Here is an 18,180-nt window from a genome sequence, read left to right as displayed (position 1 = left end):
ACAGCTTCCGTTGCCAAGGGTTTGGTGGAATAGCCAGTTTCTCTAAGTAATGGAATTTCATTGCTCTTATGTTTTGCAAATGAGAAATCTACAGCTGGGCAGGATTTTCTCTTGGCAAGGGATGATCTGTATTTGAAATGTTCAGTACGGTTTCTGGTAAGTCACATTCCTCTTTTGGACAGTATGTAAAATATTAATCATGTCTCAGTGTTGACATGGAAAGGATGACCACAATAGAGAAACGATATATATGTAATTGCAATTGACACACTGTGCCCTTTGCAGTCAAATTCTAATCTCTTTTGACATGATACAGTGATTCCCATGACTGAAAATATGTTGTCTGGTTTACCTCGTCTGTGTCTGAGTTTATTACCAGGAGGCATGAATGTGTGTGTGTGTATGAGAGAGAGAGAGAAAGACAGTGTGAGAGTGAGTGTGTGTGTGCGTGCATGCGTGCGTGTGTGTGTGTGTGTGTGTGTTTCATCACTAAGAAGAGTCAGAGTCCCTAGTTTTCCACCTAATGTCTTCTTTGTCAGGGGAGTGGGCAAACCACCACCAGATCCTCACCACAAGATCCTTAATTCTTGAAAAGGGTTACTTTTTATTAAATCCAGAGATACTGGTTGAGTCTTTTCTTTGCTGCAAAATTCCTCTGCTCTGAATGGTATCTGTTTTCTGAGACCACGGCAGCGGTTCTCACCCACATCAGTGCCAGCCTCGCTCCTCCACAGTTTTTATAACAAATACTTTGAAATTCCACCAGTACAGTGGTGAAATGAAATTTACAAATAACAGATATATGCATATATACACAAATAATTGTAAAAATACATAGGTTGCAGCATAATAGAAAATAAAAGGAGGATAATTTATAATAAAATAATATGCCAGTGTTCTGGCACAGTGACATTAGTTGACACCAAGGCACTGTCAGATGCTCACACCTCTGTGTAGACCTGCTAGGATACGCCTCATGTGGCTGTTGATGCTGCCAGATACAAGAGGCTGCTGCTGGTGGCCCAGGCACCATAAGTGGCCTTGTCGTACATGATGTGAATTTCTACTGTAGTGAACAGGTCGTAGTTAAGTTCTGACACAAACAACTACAGTGTTGCTTTGATTTATAGGAGTTGTATTCCCTGTAATGTCTCTGTGTGTATATGTATATATGATGAGACATACATGTGGTAAAATATAACAAAATTTACCTTTTTAACCATTTTAAGGACAGTTCAGTAGCATAAATTACATTAATTTATGTCACAGAAACAGTACCACTATCCATCATCTCCAGAACTTTTTCATCTTCCGCAACTCAAACTCTGCACCCAGTAAATACTAACTCCCTCCCCACCTCAACTCCTAGAAACCACCATTCCACTTTCTGTCTTTAGGAATTTGATTTGTAAATGGAATCATGTAGTATTTGCCTTTTGTGAATGGCTTATTTCAGTCAGCATAATGTCCTCAAGGTTCGTACATGTTGTAGCGTGTTGTAATTTTCTTCCCCTTGAGGGCTGAGTAACATTCTGTTGTCTGTATTTACCATATTTTGTTCGTTCATTCATTCACCTAGTGATGGGCGCTTGGGTTCCTTCAAACGTTTTGTTGTCTTGAATGATGCTGCTGTGGACATGGGTGTACAATGTGTGTATATTTAAACTGCAAAAATTTCTTTTGTGTTTATATTTAAAACAGAGTTAGGTCTATGTTCAGGTAATTATAAAAAGCTTGTTATTTTATCTGCTTGACCATCTGGTGGGATATGTGAAAGTTGTGCTGGAGGCAGAACCATTCTTCATTGCAGGAGACTCTTCATGTCATCTCTGGTGCATACCCCAATTGCTGTGATGGTGAAAAATGCCTCTGCAGATTGCTAAAACTCCCACTGGGGAGTGACAGGGACACCAGGGAGAATCACTGAGGTAGCAGTCTGACTTATTCCAAAACCTTGAGATAGGAGTTAAATTGCTCAGGGACAGACTTGTCAACATCCGTCTCTTCCAGTTATACCGCCTACATGGTGTCCCCTAATTGGGTTCCTTGCACGAGTGCTCCCAAGGCCTGATAAGAAAGCCTGAGCTGGCCTGTCCTGGGGCTGTGGCTGGGAATCTGGAGGCCCCTTAGATTAAATGCCCTCGCAGCCCACATGGTTGCAGGGCCCATGCTGTCCCCTGGAATCCCATGTGTCTATCTGCCCTGGGTCTAGATGGACAGACTTTCATCATACCTATTCCATCTCACATTTGGTACTGGGATTCAGCAAGTTCTGACTTACTCAGTATTGGCTTCTGATATTTTTGTATCTTCCCTGCACCCATGAGCTGTGAGGTGCTCCTGGTCCATTTTACAATTTCTGACCCCACTTTTGATTGCATATACTCATTGCATTTAAAAAACTAAATTTAGTTTCTCCCTGCTGTCTTTTAATATTCATTCAAAACTGTAAATATCTCAGTGCCTTTAGTTTTTCTGCCTCTGAGCCTGCTACCTGAACTGTGTTTTAAAGACAGTACAAGGCTCCTACACTTTAATATCACCAGATTTATTAAAGGAACTATATTCTTATTTTTTAAAATAGTTTGAGAACTGTGGAAGAATTTTCCCAGTGCCCAAAGTGTGGGTTATCCAACTGAAGATTTCCTCATCCACAAATACATCACCTTTCTCTATGAACTCGGGAGTCTACTTTAGGCAAATCTTATTCTACTGAAAGTTATTTAGGAGAGTGCAAAAAGGTAAAAAAATCACACAAGGTCAATATTACCCTCAAAATTCTTTTGGGGAGGTGCCCTGTGGATAACATACCATCTATCTGTAAGTCCAACCAGCTGGTTTTGCACGACGTTGGATCACCTTGCTGTCTCTCAGTTGACTGCCATATGGAGTGTTTGGCTTGTTCTGTTACCTCATTTGGCAAAAAGCACACGCTGAGAAAAGCACCAAGAAACTGAGACCTACTAAGAAAACAGCAAATTCACTCTGAGGCATGTAGTATTCAATATTTTCTCTCCATCTACTTTTTTTTTCTTTTGGCATGCCTTGCCTATAAGTTAAACACACCTCTGATCCAACTGTACTGAAATTCTTTCTCAAAGACTTGTAGAGGCCATCCACATCTATATTTCTTGCCTGTCTTCAAGCCATACGGGTTGGAGAACCGAGCTCATTTTTGTGTTATAGTAGGCTTGCCTCTGGTGATAAATGAATCTGTGTAGCAATTGTGTGAGTTAAATGCTGTCCTGCTTTGAGATAGCAATCTTGATTTTCTGGATGCAATGAAGGTGGGAGACTTAAGCCCTCTATTCCCAATAACCATTATTTCATACAATCTTCTGTAAATATGCATTCATCTTGTAAGTGTTATGATTTAAAACCCAAGGATATCATTACAGAAGCTGTGGAACCTCAAAGGCTTTTGTATAAACCAATCGTTGTCTTTTTTTGTTTATTTTTGGTTTAGTTGGACTGTCATTGCTAACAAGGTTTGTTGCAGGGTCAACTAGAAAGGATTAGAAGTGCTTTCCCTCCCAGAGCCAGGCTACTTGGTGGAACAAAGTGAGATTTTACTGCTTGTTATTGTTAGGTAAGAAGATCCTGTTCTGAGACCCACTAAAGTTGCAAAATGGCATGTGAATTAAGCTGGAGTATTTATTAAAAAAAAAAAAAAAAAGGAATAGAAGACTCCCCTTTAAAATTGGAATGTTTCATTTTGACATAATTTTAGACTCGTAGACATGGGATTTCTATACACCATTGACCCAGTTTTACCAGATATCAACATTAACCACATTTACTTTATTCTTTTCTCTCTCTACTCTTTATTACTAAATTCATCAGTGTGAACTTTTTAGGAATGAGACGTTCTCTTATGTAACAGTATGGTAATCTAAACCAGGAAATTCACATTGGTACAAAACTATTATCATCAGAATTTATTCTGCTCTTATTTATAGGCCCATAATGCCGTTTATAGCAAAATAAAACCCTTTCGTGGGTTTTAGTCCATTTTCATATATATTTAGTTTTATTGCTTTAGAACAATTGCTCAATTTTTGTCTTCTCTACTACTGGTATTTTTAAAGAATCCAAACCAGATCTTTTGTAGAGTGTCCCTTAATTTCTGTGTGACGTTTCCTTTTGGATGGTTCTGGGTCATACATTTTGGGTGAGAATACCACCAAAGTGATAGTGTGTCCTTCTCAGTACATAACATCAGGACTCACATTAGATGAATTTATCCCTTTATTTCTGTTAACTTGAACCAGTTGGTTAAAGTTATTATGTATGTCTCCACTATAAAGTTACTATTTTCTTCTTTATGATCAATAATTATCCTGTAGGTAGATACTTTGAGGCTATGTAAACATCTTGCTATTCCTCAGACTGTCACACACTGGTTTTATCATCATCCATTGACTGTGTTTGATTGAATCTATTATTATTGTGATGATTGACAAATGGTGATTTTTCCATCTCCAATCCTTCCACATTAGTTGACTTTCTACTATAAAAAGGAGTATTCCTTGGCCAGGCGCAGTGGCTCACACCTGTAATCTCAGCACTTTAGGAGGCTGAGGTGGGCATATCACAAGGTCAGGAGATGGAGACCATCCTGGCCAAAATGGTGAAACTCTGTTGCTACTAAAATACAAAAAATTAGCCAAGCGTGATGGTGCACACCTGTAGTCCCAGCTACTTGGGAGGCTGAGGCAGGAGAATCACTTGAACCCAGGAGGTGGAGGTTGCAGTGAGCCAATACTGTGCCACTGCACTCCAGAGCAAGACTCTGTCTCAAAAAAAAAAAAAAAAAGGAGTGTTTTTCCCCCCTATTTAATCTATTTGTCTGTCTTTTTCTCTATCAATATGGATTCATGAGTTTTTATAATTTGGTGGTCACATTGGCCAAGATTTGGCCAAATGGAGCTCATTTAAACTTTTAATCTGTGTCCACGTTCTCACCATGTTTTGAGCACTTTCCGACTTCCTGGTACAAGATATTCCAGGTTAATCTACTGTCCTTGTCCCAGTTCTGAGATGTGCATGTTTTTCAAGAACCTCTACCTTCATTTAGTGGAGAAGAGTATTTAGAAACCAAAATATGGGTGCTAGGATGCTCATTATATTTGAGATTTCATTGCTTCTAGGCACCTTCCATAAATAGAGCTAGAAAATGTAAATATGTAATATAAACACATGTACAGATGCACCACAATAACAGCATATAGCTCTCTTTGCATTCATCTATCTACATATCTTGGAAACTATGCCTGTATTAGTACCTCCAATTTTAGTTCAAGTCAGTTTGTAATTCAGTTTGTAATTTCTAGATGAGTCCTTTTTAAAATACTGATCTGTGTTCTTTTTTCCTTTGAATTAAATCTATGATCTTTGCTTAGATGTTATGAGTGAGTTAAAAATTATTTGTGAAAATTGTTTAAAATGTTTTAATTTTTGATTTGATTTTGGAGAGAAAATATGCTGTAAACCAAATGATTCTGTAATTAGATTTTTCTTGTCATTGTAGGAGTAAGAAAGGCTTGATATTTCTTCCTTAACCATATACAGGAAAGCTATTTTGTTAAACAGGCACAGATATGCATAATCCATTTTTGGTTAATGTGGGAAATAAACACATCAGGCTACCCTGCCTTTCTCCACAGGGACTGATCCCCATTTACCATATTCAGCAGAGGAGTATGAAAAGTTTGGTAGCAGTTACCTACTTAAGAAGTAAAACCTATTCATGTTAATTTGAAATCTCTGTTGTCTTAGTTACCCAAATGTTCTGTTTTGATGAAAGAGATTTGATATAATTCAAGCTGTGTTGAAAAGATTCTTTGTTAGCTGCAAAAGTAAGCAGATTTTAGAGATCAGTTACTAGTAATGGGCTCCAACTCTCCATTTCCAGGGGTGGAAACTAGAGTTTCCTCTTATATATCAATTTCGGTACATACAGTGACAATGACATCACCTTGGATTATGGTGTCAAAAAATTCTGAGGACATTCCTGGATTAATTGGAGATGAGCCTTGTGATCATTTAGTGACGTTTGTCACGGGCACACAAATAAGGAGAGGGAAGATTCTAACACAGTTAGGTAAGTTGTCTTTGAAATGCAGCTGATCTTCTTACAAGGGGCATCTTGGAGTGGAAAGAGCTTTTAAGATTTAAATCAGGAGACCCAGGTTTAAGTCTCCACCCAGGTATTCACTCTGTGGTCTTGGGATCCTAAATTTTGAGTCTTCATCTCTAGAATGGGAGGACTACTTACTGCTTTTCTTTCCTACCTGTCATGCTGTCTGGATGGATAAAGAAGACAATGTAGGTAAAGGATTTTGCAATTAAGTACAAAGGTGGAGAATTGATACTTCAAATTAAATTTTTTTGTACAGGATATGTGATCTTAACATCAAAGCCAAATATAGAAGTTAGCAAAAACATTTCTGATAACTGTTTCCTTCTTATTTATGTATATCAGCAAGAATGTGGAGCTGCTGTAGCATTATTGAGAAAATCTTAAACTATTTCATGGAGACGTACTTTCCATAATTAACGTGTCCAATTAAAACTAAATAGTCTCCCTTTAATCCATGGTTGCCTTAAACAATATTATTGTGTATTAATTTCTTTCTAATGAGCATACATAGCTTATTGTGTGATGTATGGGCTTTGTTATATTTATTGTTGTTATTATTTTCCTTATTTTTGTTATCGAAACTGGCCTTTCAGTGAACATCTTTCTAAGATACATCACTTTCTACTAGTCAGATAAACATAAAACTTAGGTGAAGAGTGGACTGTATGGAGTGCTACAGCTCTTTCAGAATTTACCTAGCAGATTTTTCAGTTTTTACCAGAAAAACCAGTAGAAAAAAAGAATAAACCACGGTATGATGCGTTTTTCTTTGTTTTTAAGGCGTTTATTTAGATTAGTCTTTGCAGGGGAAAAATATGCTGAGCCAATGAACATTTTATAGTTATTGTAGTTATTTTATTTGCTGGGATTATAGGGAGCTTTAAGTAAAGCCACATTTCTGTAATGTTGGTATTTTCCAAAGTGAGTATTTTTTATGTATATAATTGAGTAAACAGAATGAAAAACTTGGTGAGTTAAGAGTTTCCTTTGAATTTTCAATATCACAAAGTGGTATTGAACTATCAACTACCACTCCAGGTAGCTGGACTCCTGCTTGTATATTTCCTTTTAAGAGTCACTTAGCATTCTCATTTCTACAAGCTCATAGCATGTGGCACCAGGCACGGAAATGCACAGGTGTCTGTTTCATGCTAAAACCCTGCAGTCGGGATATTGGGTGCTTCTCTTCGGCTGTCTCTCCCATCCTCTGGTAGAGTTTACTTTGTATTGACACTGTGTACTTTTGTGGGAGTTCTGACTCCACCGAAGTTTTAAATCTATTCCTCAAAGTCTTCCTTTCATAAAAAGATTTAATTATGTAATCCACAAAGCATTTTAAAATGAAGAATAAATTAAAAGTAACCAGTGTCCCCATTAAGTTTTTGAGTGACGATTAGGTCAAAAAATTAAATCTTGAGTAATTTCCTGAGGACAATAAAACCAAACACTAAACTCTTGACAGCAATACAGGTCAAATATGTTTTATATTTTCATCTTCACTTGTGGTATCTAGACACGTTAAATATGGGGGTTTTCCATCAAAAAATGGGCAAAGGATATGAATAGACATTTTTCAAAAGAAGACATTTATGCAGCCAACAAACATATGAAAAGAAGTTCATCGTCACTGGTCGTTACAGAAATGCAAATCAAAACCACATTGAGATACCACCTCAGGCCAGTTAGAATGATGATCATTAAAAAATCAGGAGACCACAAATGCTGGAGAGGATGTGGAGAAAAAGGAACACTTTTACACTATTCGTGGGAGTGTAAATTAGTTCAACCATTGTGAAAGACAGTGTGGCGATTCCTCAAGGTCCTAGAAATAGAAATACCATTTGACCCAGCAATCCCATTACTGGATATATACCCAAAGGATTATAAAACATTCATCTATAAAGATACATGCACATGTATGTTTATTGCAGCACTATTCACAATAGCAGAGACTTGAAACCAACCCAAATGCCCATCAAAGAGACTGGATAAAGAAAATGTGGCACATGTATGCCATGGAATACTATGCAGCCATAAAAAAGGACGAGTTCATGTCCTTTTCAGGGACAAGGTGAACCTGGAAATCATCATTCTCAGCAAACTGACGCAAGAACAGAAAACCAAATACCACATGTTCTCACTCATAAGTAGGTGTTGAACAATTAAAACACATGGACACAGGCGGGGGGACCACCACACACCAGGGCCTGTCGGCCGAGGGGAGGTTTTAGGGGTGTTAAAGGAGGGATAGCAGTGGGTGGGTGGGGGCATTGGGGAGGGCTAACATTAGGAGAAATACCTAACGTAGGTGACAGAGGTAGGGATGCAGCAGACCACCATGGCACGTGTATACCTATGTAACAAACCTGCATGTTCTGTACATGTACCCTAGAACTTAAAGTATAATTAAAAATAAACAAATATGGGGGTTTTGATAGCAGTAACCTTATTTTTTTAAGTAAGTTTTGTCTTTTCATCTGTTACTATAATACAAAAAGAGCCAGATGCATTTTTATTGAATTTGGAAGGTGTGTATGGGATGGCCTGACTTAAATGCTAATCTGTGAAGTATATGTAACATGAGAGAGCACTAGGGGAACCATTCAAAGCAGTAGGCAGACATTATTGTGGAGCGAAACTAAGCACAATGACTATAGACTAGGGTGGTATGAACAGGCGGAAAGTGTTGACAATCAAGAATTGTCAATGGGAATTGCAAATAAGGAGACAGGGCCGAATGGCAGCTGCAAGCACTGATTTGCAATTATGCCACTTTCACTGGGAACTCTGAGTACTCCAGGGTGGGTAGCTGCCACAGCTTGCTTGCTTCTAATGAGGATTAATGATTCCTTTGAGCCTTACAGTGGAGGGCAGCTGGTATGGAATGAGTCTGCCACACCAAGTGCCACAGTGCTCAGTGGAGACCTCTGGCTTTTACCCTGTTAGGTCTATTTTGATGACCATGTTGACTGCTTAGAAACTAGGTCCCACCTCTTTTCTCCTGAGAGAGGCACTCTTCTCTGCCCTTTTAGCACTTTTGATTCTCTTTTTTCCTTCTTCTCTTCCTTCTTTCCTGCTAACCCTAGTGGGTCATTTGACAGCTTTCAGGGATCCAGACAACCTAAAGCCTAAGTGTTTGGTTTCCTAGGCACTCCCTTACCCTACAAAAGACAAATGCAAGGCTGTTTTTAAAACAAGCTAAGTGTGTTTATTTTTTATTTTTCAATATTTGGAGACACTCTGGGGTGGAGCAAAATTGATGCCAAGAGTCTAATTTAAAAAGGCGGGTTTTTTGTTCTTTTCATAGAATGATTTTTGCTAGGAAATGTATGTATGTTTCCAGACATACTGATTTGAGGGACCCATTAGCCAGATACATGCAACCTGGTTAGGGGTTGATTTTAAACATTGGATAGGGGATGGATTATATAGCATAATCTATATAATTATTGTGAATTGTTAAAAATCTTTGTGTTGTATCGGTTCTTAGGATAACAGTGGAATAGAAACCATTAGTAGTCATATGTTCATTTGTTGGCGTGCACTGAGTTCTGCCTAATATGAGATAGGTCAGGATACCCAGATAACTAGTACATAGTAAATTCCCTGGCTCTAGGGAGTTTATATGTGAGAGCTATGTTTAGAGGAAGATAACTGACACTGAGTTAATTAGAAGGGCAGCCAGTATAAAACAGAGGTTAAGAGCCATGGACTCTGGAATCAGATCAGCTTTTGAATTCTATTTCTACCATTTGCTAGCTTCATGATCTTGGAGAAGCTTCTTATCTCTGAGCATTGCTTTCTTCTATAAAAAATGGATAAAGTTGCCATAATAAAGAAAATACTCTGTGTGTGTCTGAGTACTGTAAATTTGGCCCCAGAATAAATGCTCACCAGGTGGTTAGCTATGCTACATTGTTTGCTGTGGGTCTTTAGAGACTGGGCTGGAAGAGTCTTACAGCAAGCCAACACTTTGATGACAGCTATGTGGCACAGTTTCACAAACCCAAAACTACACTTGTGAATAGACCATTTTAATTTGTTTTTTATTTCTTTTGAAATTAGTGACCCTTTGAATCTGGATTCAGTAAGAGCTGCCACTTCCTATGGCCATATAAATCACAATAATTGATCAATCAGGAGTAATTCTTAATTTACATCTTAGTGTGAGCAACATGGTAATTCATTGCATATGTGCTGACATAAGTGTTCCAGAAATAAAGTCAAACAATCGAGTGTTCAATATCAGCTATTTTTAAAGTGCCAAAAACATTAAGATTTCTGTTTTTATGTTGACTCACAAGGAATATTGGGATTTTCTTAAAATTATGAGCAGTTCCTATTTCTTTAGCAAAAATGTTCCTTAAAATTGAAATAGTTGAGTTTCTTTTTAGGGTACTTTTTTATGTCTTGATATGAATGTAATACACCATTGTAGAAAAATTGAAAAATACAGTAAGACATAAAGATGAATATAAAAATTCTTACTGATAAGTATTATCTTGACAAAATCTTTATCAGTTTTCTCATTCAGGAATGGATACAGTGGCTTCGTATTAGAATCTGATGGGGCATGGGAATTGCATAAGGAAACACAGAACATTTTCATTATTTGTTCCAAAGTCTAGTTTAAATGAAGTGGGAGAACTTCAAGCAAAATAGGATTAAGTGTGATTTTGTTGCAGCGTTATTACTGGGTTTCTGATACTTTGTGTCGTTCTTTGAAATATCTGAAAGAGTGTGCTTATAAGAAACGAGAGTGAGATAATATTAACATATGAGGGGCAATTGGAATAGAATTGCTGGTGCTAAGGGAATTTGTAGAAGCAAGAAAATCAAGATAAGTTTGAAAACTAGAAAAAAAAAAAACCTTTCTTTTTAGAGGTTGATACCAAAGTTGTTTACATTTATTATTTCTCCATTCAAATGCCCAAGTTAGCATCTTATTACCTGGAGGACTGATCCCTCTGGTCTATGAACCAGTAGAGAGAGGCCTAATCAGAGGAAGGACACCAAGCACCAAGTTAGACGGAATGGTTTTCTCAGAGAATTGTTACCTAAACCTTGGTATTTGAATTCTCCTGAACTTCCAGAGGATACTTTAACTTTTATTAGCCACAGTCTTTTAAATCTGTGTTTTGTCTTTCTTTCTTTCTTTTTTTTTTTTGAGACAGAGACTTGCTGTGCCTCCTAGGCTGGAGTACAGTGGCGTGATCTCAGCTCATTATTGCCTCTGGTTCTCGGGTTCAAGCAATTCTTGTGCCTCAGCTTCCCAAGTAGCTGGGATTACAGGCGCCTGCCACCCCGCCCAACTAATTTTTGTATTTTTAGTGGAGGTGGGGTTTCACCATGTTGGCCAGGAGGATCTTGAACTTTTGACCTCAAGTGATCCATCTGCCTCGGCCTCCCAAAGTGCTGGGATTACATGTGTGAGCTACCAAGCCCAGTTAATCTGTGTTTTGAGAAATAATATTTTTTAGATTATTTAGCGTTAAAGGGCTTGTAAAATACATATGTATATGTATGACTCTCTGTATATTAATCCATGAACATTTATGCCTGAACACACGCACTTTGTTGGCTTCACATTAGTAACTCATGAGATTTTGCTTTCATTTTGTGTAAGTCATTTGCCGAAGACCCCAAGACGAATTGGGTGAAGTTTCAAGCTGTTTTGTATATAGTCTGCATTTAATAATCTTTGTTCATGCTTTGTAATAAATGAAAGGAGAATCCTTTGGGAAGACGGTATTATGTAAAGTGGTGACAAGGAAATCTTTATTTTCACATAGGGACTTAATTACTTGTGAAGTGTATTTATAGGAAAGTTTAGTTTGGTTTGCTTGATATACTTAGTAAATATTAAAAGTGAAGTTCAGAGATTCTTCATCTGTTAAACTTACTAGATTTAACAGAACATACAGGGAGTTACACTGTTTCAGAGGGAAAAGGACAAGGAAGGAAATTGCTATTTCTATTTAAATAACATTTTTCTTTTCTCCTTTAGTTTGTTTAAAAGTTAAGCCCATGTGAAGTGTTCATTTCCTTTTGTCATTAGCATATTAAAGGATTCAATAATAAGAGCTATTTGTGGCCATTTGTAATAATTCATCCCAGTTCTAGGTGATATTTTAAAACTTAAACTAGTAGAGATAGAAGAGAGATATTTGATGTGCTTCCTTTCATTCTGAGTCAGCTTCTTCCAGTCTTGATTAAGCATAATGTTTGTGACAAATATAAACCAAAAGCATATAAAAATAACATCCTATCTCCTGAGAGGATGGACCATTAAACTGTTTTATGAATATGCAAGAGAGGAAATCAGTCCTTCTGATGTATCATGGGATAGTGGAGAGAGTCCCCCTTCATTGGAGGAAAATCAGAGTGAAGGATAGTCAGTGAAGCCTGTTTAGCATTTTGCACTGATCATCAAATCCAAACAAGTGCTTCTCAGACTTGAGTCAGCCATATACCACCTGCTCAGTTTTTGCCATATATGTGCCACCTGTTTTGCTAAATGCTTAACATTATTCTTAAAGCAACATTGTTTTAACTTCATTTTGAAAAGAAATTATGTGTCATGACTGTAAATGGAAAGTCATTGTCATGTGTTGTAAATAATAGAGTAAAAATAAGGAAAATGTAGAGTTAGTCAATTTAAACTAGAGAGTTAGCCGAAGACTCTGGTCCTTGAGCCTTGCTTTCTCTTTGTCTAAGAGTGAAACTATTCAGTGGGAATAGAAGTCAGGACAGTGACGGGAAACGGGCCTGAAGAGGGCTTTTGAGGATGCTAGTCCCATTCTGCTCCCGATCTGGGTAGTGGTTAAGGAGCATGCTCACCTGTGGAAATGTACCAAGATGTACACTTGGGATAAGTTCATTTTCTGTATGTTACATTTGTATAAACTTTATTTTTGAAAGTGGTGTTACCTATTTATAATAGCAAAGACCAGGGAACCAACCCAAATGCCCATCAGTGATAGACTGGATAAAGAAAATGTGGTACGTATATACTACGGAATACTCTGCACTCATAAAAAGGAATGAGATCATGTCCTTTGCAGGGACATGGATGAAGCTGGAAGCCATCATCCTCAGCAAACTAACACAGGAACAGAAAACCAAACACTGCATGTTCTCACTCATAAGTGGGAGTTGAACATTGAGAACGTATGAACACAGGAAGGGGAAAAGCACCAGGGCCTGTTGAGGGGTAGAATGTGAGGGGAGGGAACTTAGAAGACAGGTCAACAGGTGCAGGAAACCACCATGGCACGCATATACCTGTGTAACAAACCTGCACGTTCTGTACATGTCTTTTTTTTTTTTTTAGAAGAAAGAAATTTTTTTTAAGTGGTATTACAAACATTTTTGCCCCAAATTGACTGTCCTCTAGATGTAAGCAGATAGGTTAGAGATCGACAGTGGAATTACTTTAACTTGGGTTAGAGATCGACAATGGAATGATAATCATGTCAGTCAATGTCCTTTAAATGGCAGATCCCAGGGCCACTTAAAATAATGCGAAGTGCTCCCTGACTTCAGCTTGCCCAGGGCTGTCGTGTACCAGTCTGAGCTAACCTCTTCATGTGGCTGCTTTGGCTTGGTTGGTTGAGGAAAGGAAGAGTCCTTGGAGATTAGAATCCACTGGAGAAAGGAAGAATTCTTTCACTGCTAAAAACTTCAGAGGCAGAAAGGTAAACATTAATGTCACTGACCAGAAATTGGGGAATCCCTCTTTGATAAACTTGTTCATATACATTTCTGAAAAAGTATACTATCTTTATGTATTTGTAGCTATTTACAGTATGTACATTTGTCTGTCATGTGGCCCAAGCATAAATATAAGTACAACTCAAACAGCAACCATTCTGTACTGTTCTTTGAAAGAGTATTCTGCGAACTTTTTTGGTACTGACCTACAGTAAGAAATACATTTATATATGACCCAGTGTGGCACTCACAAATGTAAGTGGGTCTGGCATGTATGTATAAAAATGAAAAAAAGTTTCATGTGAGATATTTACCCTTACTACATGAAATGTAGTCTGGTATTTTTATCATTTTTCATTTAATGCTGTTTGCCCCCCACTAAGTTGATTTCATGGCTCACTAAAGGGCAGTGGCCTACAGTTTAAAAACATTCTGCTTTGGAGGACAGAGCCGTGTGTTTGTGTTAATAGCAGATGTCTTTCTGATATTGTACCCTGGGGTCTGTTGGATCTGCTCATGGTATAACTAAATCAAACCTGTTGGGAAAAAAAATGGAGTCAAATTTGATATTAGACTATATAGGACTATATTATAAAACTAATCTCCTCTACGTGTCACCTTTCCACTTACGAACTTCTTACTTGAGGCAAAGTTGATGGGCTCTGCACAGCACCAATAAACAGATGGTGTTAACTGCTGGTCGTTTGCATCATCATAGACTTACCACAAAGGGATGTTGCTCCAGCCTTTGGAGGCCTAACTTATTTCTAAGTGTGGAGTTTTCATGTGCAGGGTAATTTCATCTCCAGTTGGGGACGTTTGTATCAGCTTAATGTTCGATGTGGTTGCTTTGTGTGGCAAGTGTGGTGATTGCCTGCCCTCTGGCTTCTGGTGAGAAGGTAGTAAGTTATACCTAAATAGGCTTCTGAATCCAGCATCTCTGAGACTCCCCTGGTGAAGTGTCCCTGTGAGATTTGCAGTTTGTTAGGAAAAGATCAAGGAAAGCCCTGCTTGAGTGTAAGCTCTTGAGAGCAGGGACACATTGTGCTCTCCACACCCCATATTCTCAGTACAAGCACTGTGCCTGGTACAGAGTATTCAATCAGTAAATGTGTGTTGCCTGACTCAGAAATAGATGTTCAAGTCACACAATCAACTTCTGAAAGCAAAACTGCAGGCAGTCTAACATTAGAAGCATTCAGGGCAGGTGACAGTATGTCATGAGGCCTTGGGGGCATTTGATACTTTGACAACACCTCCTGCAGACAGGTGGAATCTGCCAGCTGTCCATACAGGAATAGCTGCGGGTTAAAATAAACATTTCTCCCAGTGCCAGGAGGAATTTAGGAGTAAAGAGTTCCTTTATTTAGAAGCAGGGGAATGAATGGGCTTGCCAGAGAGAAATCGTGAGGAATCCCTAATTTTACTCTTTTTAAAAAAGATAAATATAATGGTACCATAAGAAAATCAGTTTAATTTTTGGTATTCCACATTAGGTTTTGTAAAAACTAAACTTTGAACATTTGCTGCATTTATGAATTCCAATATTTGTATTTTAAGTAAACTGTTTTCTTAGTTCTTTTTAACAATAAGACTTAGGAAATTGTGTTGTCTCTGGTTAACTGGCTGTAGGCAAGACAGTGTAAGTTTTCTTGAGCAGTTGTGCTTTTTGCTTAGGAAGGTGCCAGCTTTGCCACTGTATTTGGGAAATATTTAAAATTGGTCATCTTTTTCCCCTCCTTCATTGACTTGGATCTTATCTGCCTGTTGAAACCCGTTTTGGCCATATAAAATCGGTAGCAACTAAGTTCTGGAAGATGCCTTTGCTGACATCTATTTTGGGTGTGTCATTTCTTCAATGGAAGTTTATCGTTGTTACAGAGTTTCCATACATGTTCCAGGAAATAATTCCTTTGCCACAGCTGCTTAATTAAACTGAATTCTTAGTGAAGTGATAAACCACAGTGGAACTTTCTGAGTGTTTCTGGGGGTGCAGGAATGCTGCAAGGGGGTGGATGCAAATGAGGACATTAAGCAAAGGACCTGAGAAAGATCTAAATGGTTTCCTACCACCAGACCAAAACCTTGCTTTGATGAGCAAGATGATGTTAAAACCTGTAGTAATAAACAGATTTATTTTACCTTTTTATTGTTAGCTATCGGCCAAAATGTCGATCTGTGCTCTGTGCTGAACTCGGGAGGAAATATGACAAGCTGAATTGAGGAATATTCTCATAGAATGACAATTACGCTGAACACAATGTAAATCTTGATATAAACAAAGAGACCAAATAGAAGCTTCCTAATAGACATTTCTGATCTGTTTTTCCAATTCCATTTGCTAAGAAACTTTAAAACTTGAATCCCTAAACTTTAGAATGTTAAAACTAAGAGCAGCTATCTTAGTTTTTGCTTTAAAACTCAGCCAAGAAAGGAAACTAAAATTGTTTGGAGTTAGTGGGGCATCTGCTTATGTGTTTATATGCCAGCCAATTTAAAGCTGAAATGTTATCTCTTCAAAGTGGAGGCAGCCTGGGCTCACATTAAAATAGTTTATTTTGAAAAAAAAATTTAAAGATGTCCAAAGGAGTAAAGGAGAAGATAAAGCCAAACCAGTGCAGTTCCTCTGTTTTTTGGGGGGCGTGAAATGGCAGAAGTCATTCAAATGGATGCTTTTAGTGGGTGATGTCCCAATTACAAAAGTTACAAAGATAGTGATAAGCACTCTGCATATTTAGCTTCTTATGTCAACATATATATTGGTAATTTTGAGTGCATTTAAGGTAGCATTTTGCTTAGTTTGATATTCTAACAAGAATGAACATATTAATGATAGAATGCAGTGTAGTTTTTGTGTTACTTTAGAGAGGCTGCCATGGAATGCTGTTAAGTACATACCATTAGTAATACTAGAATCTAAATCAGAACACTAGAGGAATCAAAATAACTGTTTCAAGTGACGTTGAAACAAACAAAAAACTAGGTAGTTTCATTAAATTTAATTACTATTTTCTCTCCTTTGTAAATCAGCTTTTATTTCTTTTCTTATCAACAACACACGTGCATATTCACACATACACACACACACACACATACACACACACACACACACACACACACAGAGACACCGTTAAGTGAAGCACCATTTAACTTGTGCTGGAAAGGTAGCCACTCACTTAGTTGGGCAAAGCATGTTTTTAGCACTCAAGTTAAGCTCCAAAGTGCAAGAGTCTGTCGTTATCCTGTTTCCTGGGTGGAAGTGGTTCTTTTTCTGTATTTATCATTTTTTTCCTTTCCTTCCTAACATAACCCCTGTGCCACCTAAAGTTCAGTAGCAATCTTGGAAGATGCTCCTGTAACAAGGATGCCAGATTCTGCTCATTAAGAGCATTGAAGTAAAACTCACAAGTTATAAAGGGCCTGCTTTTTTTTTTCCTCTTTTTTTTCTTCCCTTATTGACCACACCAGACAGAGGGAAAGTCCTGGCCTTGTCAGAGAGAGAAAATAACTGCCTGGCATTGGAAGGGAAAGCATAACGCTAATTGTTGGTGGCTTCATGTTACAGACCACCTAGGAGACAAAGCTAGAACATGACCTCTTTTAGACCTTATTAAGGAAACTGAAATGCCATTTTCATTTAATTTAGGAGAACACTGAAAGTGGCGGTAGACACCTTGCTGAATGTCTCTGGAGATTGGAAATAAGCTATTTTTACATGATGTTAGGGTTGCCTACTAGGTTTAGTAAGCTGGCCATGGCATTCCTTTGAGCAGAGTCTAATGTGGAATCAGTCTTTCCATCACACATTTGTGAGCTGTTCACTGTCATGAGTTGGCCACCTTGAGGGTGGACTCCTAGAGTGATAAACTGTGTGAGGTACTGTGGCTTTAGGTGAGTATGGACCAGAGGCCACCCTGTCCTCTTTGGCTGGCAGAGTTTTCTCCCTTCCTGTTGTTAAATTTTGTTTTGGGTGCTGAAGGTGCTTATGGGGGAAAGAGAAGCTCCTGGCTGCCATGTTTCCGTGGCAGAGTGTGACCAGATGGACACACAGGGAGAAAGGGAGGACGGTGCAGAGTATCACGGGTGGGCTACTGTGGGGTATCTAGCAGAGTTCACACATGTGTTCCCAGGCGAAAAGGTCTAGAAAGCAGTGCTGAGAATATCAGCTGCTACCTCGAGGCTATGTTCACCAGTATAGTTAATCTGTTATTACATGGTCCATAGAAGTGCTTATGTAGGAAGAATTTACTTCCATAAATTTCTACCTCAGTCATGGTATTGAGCAGCAATATGTATAGTGGATAAGAGTAAGTGAGCTGTGTCAG

General features: G+C 38.2%; 1 protein-coding gene and 1 non-coding gene across 2 annotated transcripts in view; both read left to right on the top strand.

The window, feature by feature from the left end:
- The window catches only part of PDZRN3 (PDZ domain containing ring finger 3), a 239,860-nt gene that overhangs the window by 24,101 nt on the left and 197,579 nt on the right, over nucleotides 1–18,180 (top strand). The window lies entirely within an intron of this gene.
- LOC120367253 (U7 small nuclear RNA) lies at nucleotides 6,811–6,873 on the top strand. Its single transcript, XR_005581672.1, has one exon. It is a non-coding gene; the product is annotated as a U7 small nuclear RNA (small nuclear RNA).

Source organism: Saimiri boliviensis, chromosome 8 (assembly GCF_048565385.1).
Source record: "Saimiri boliviensis isolate mSaiBol1 chromosome 8, mSaiBol1.pri, whole genome shotgun sequence".
Taxonomy (NCBI): domain Eukaryota; kingdom Metazoa; phylum Chordata; class Mammalia; order Primates; family Cebidae; genus Saimiri; species Saimiri boliviensis.
This window is presented reverse-complemented; position numbering and strand designations above follow the sequence as displayed.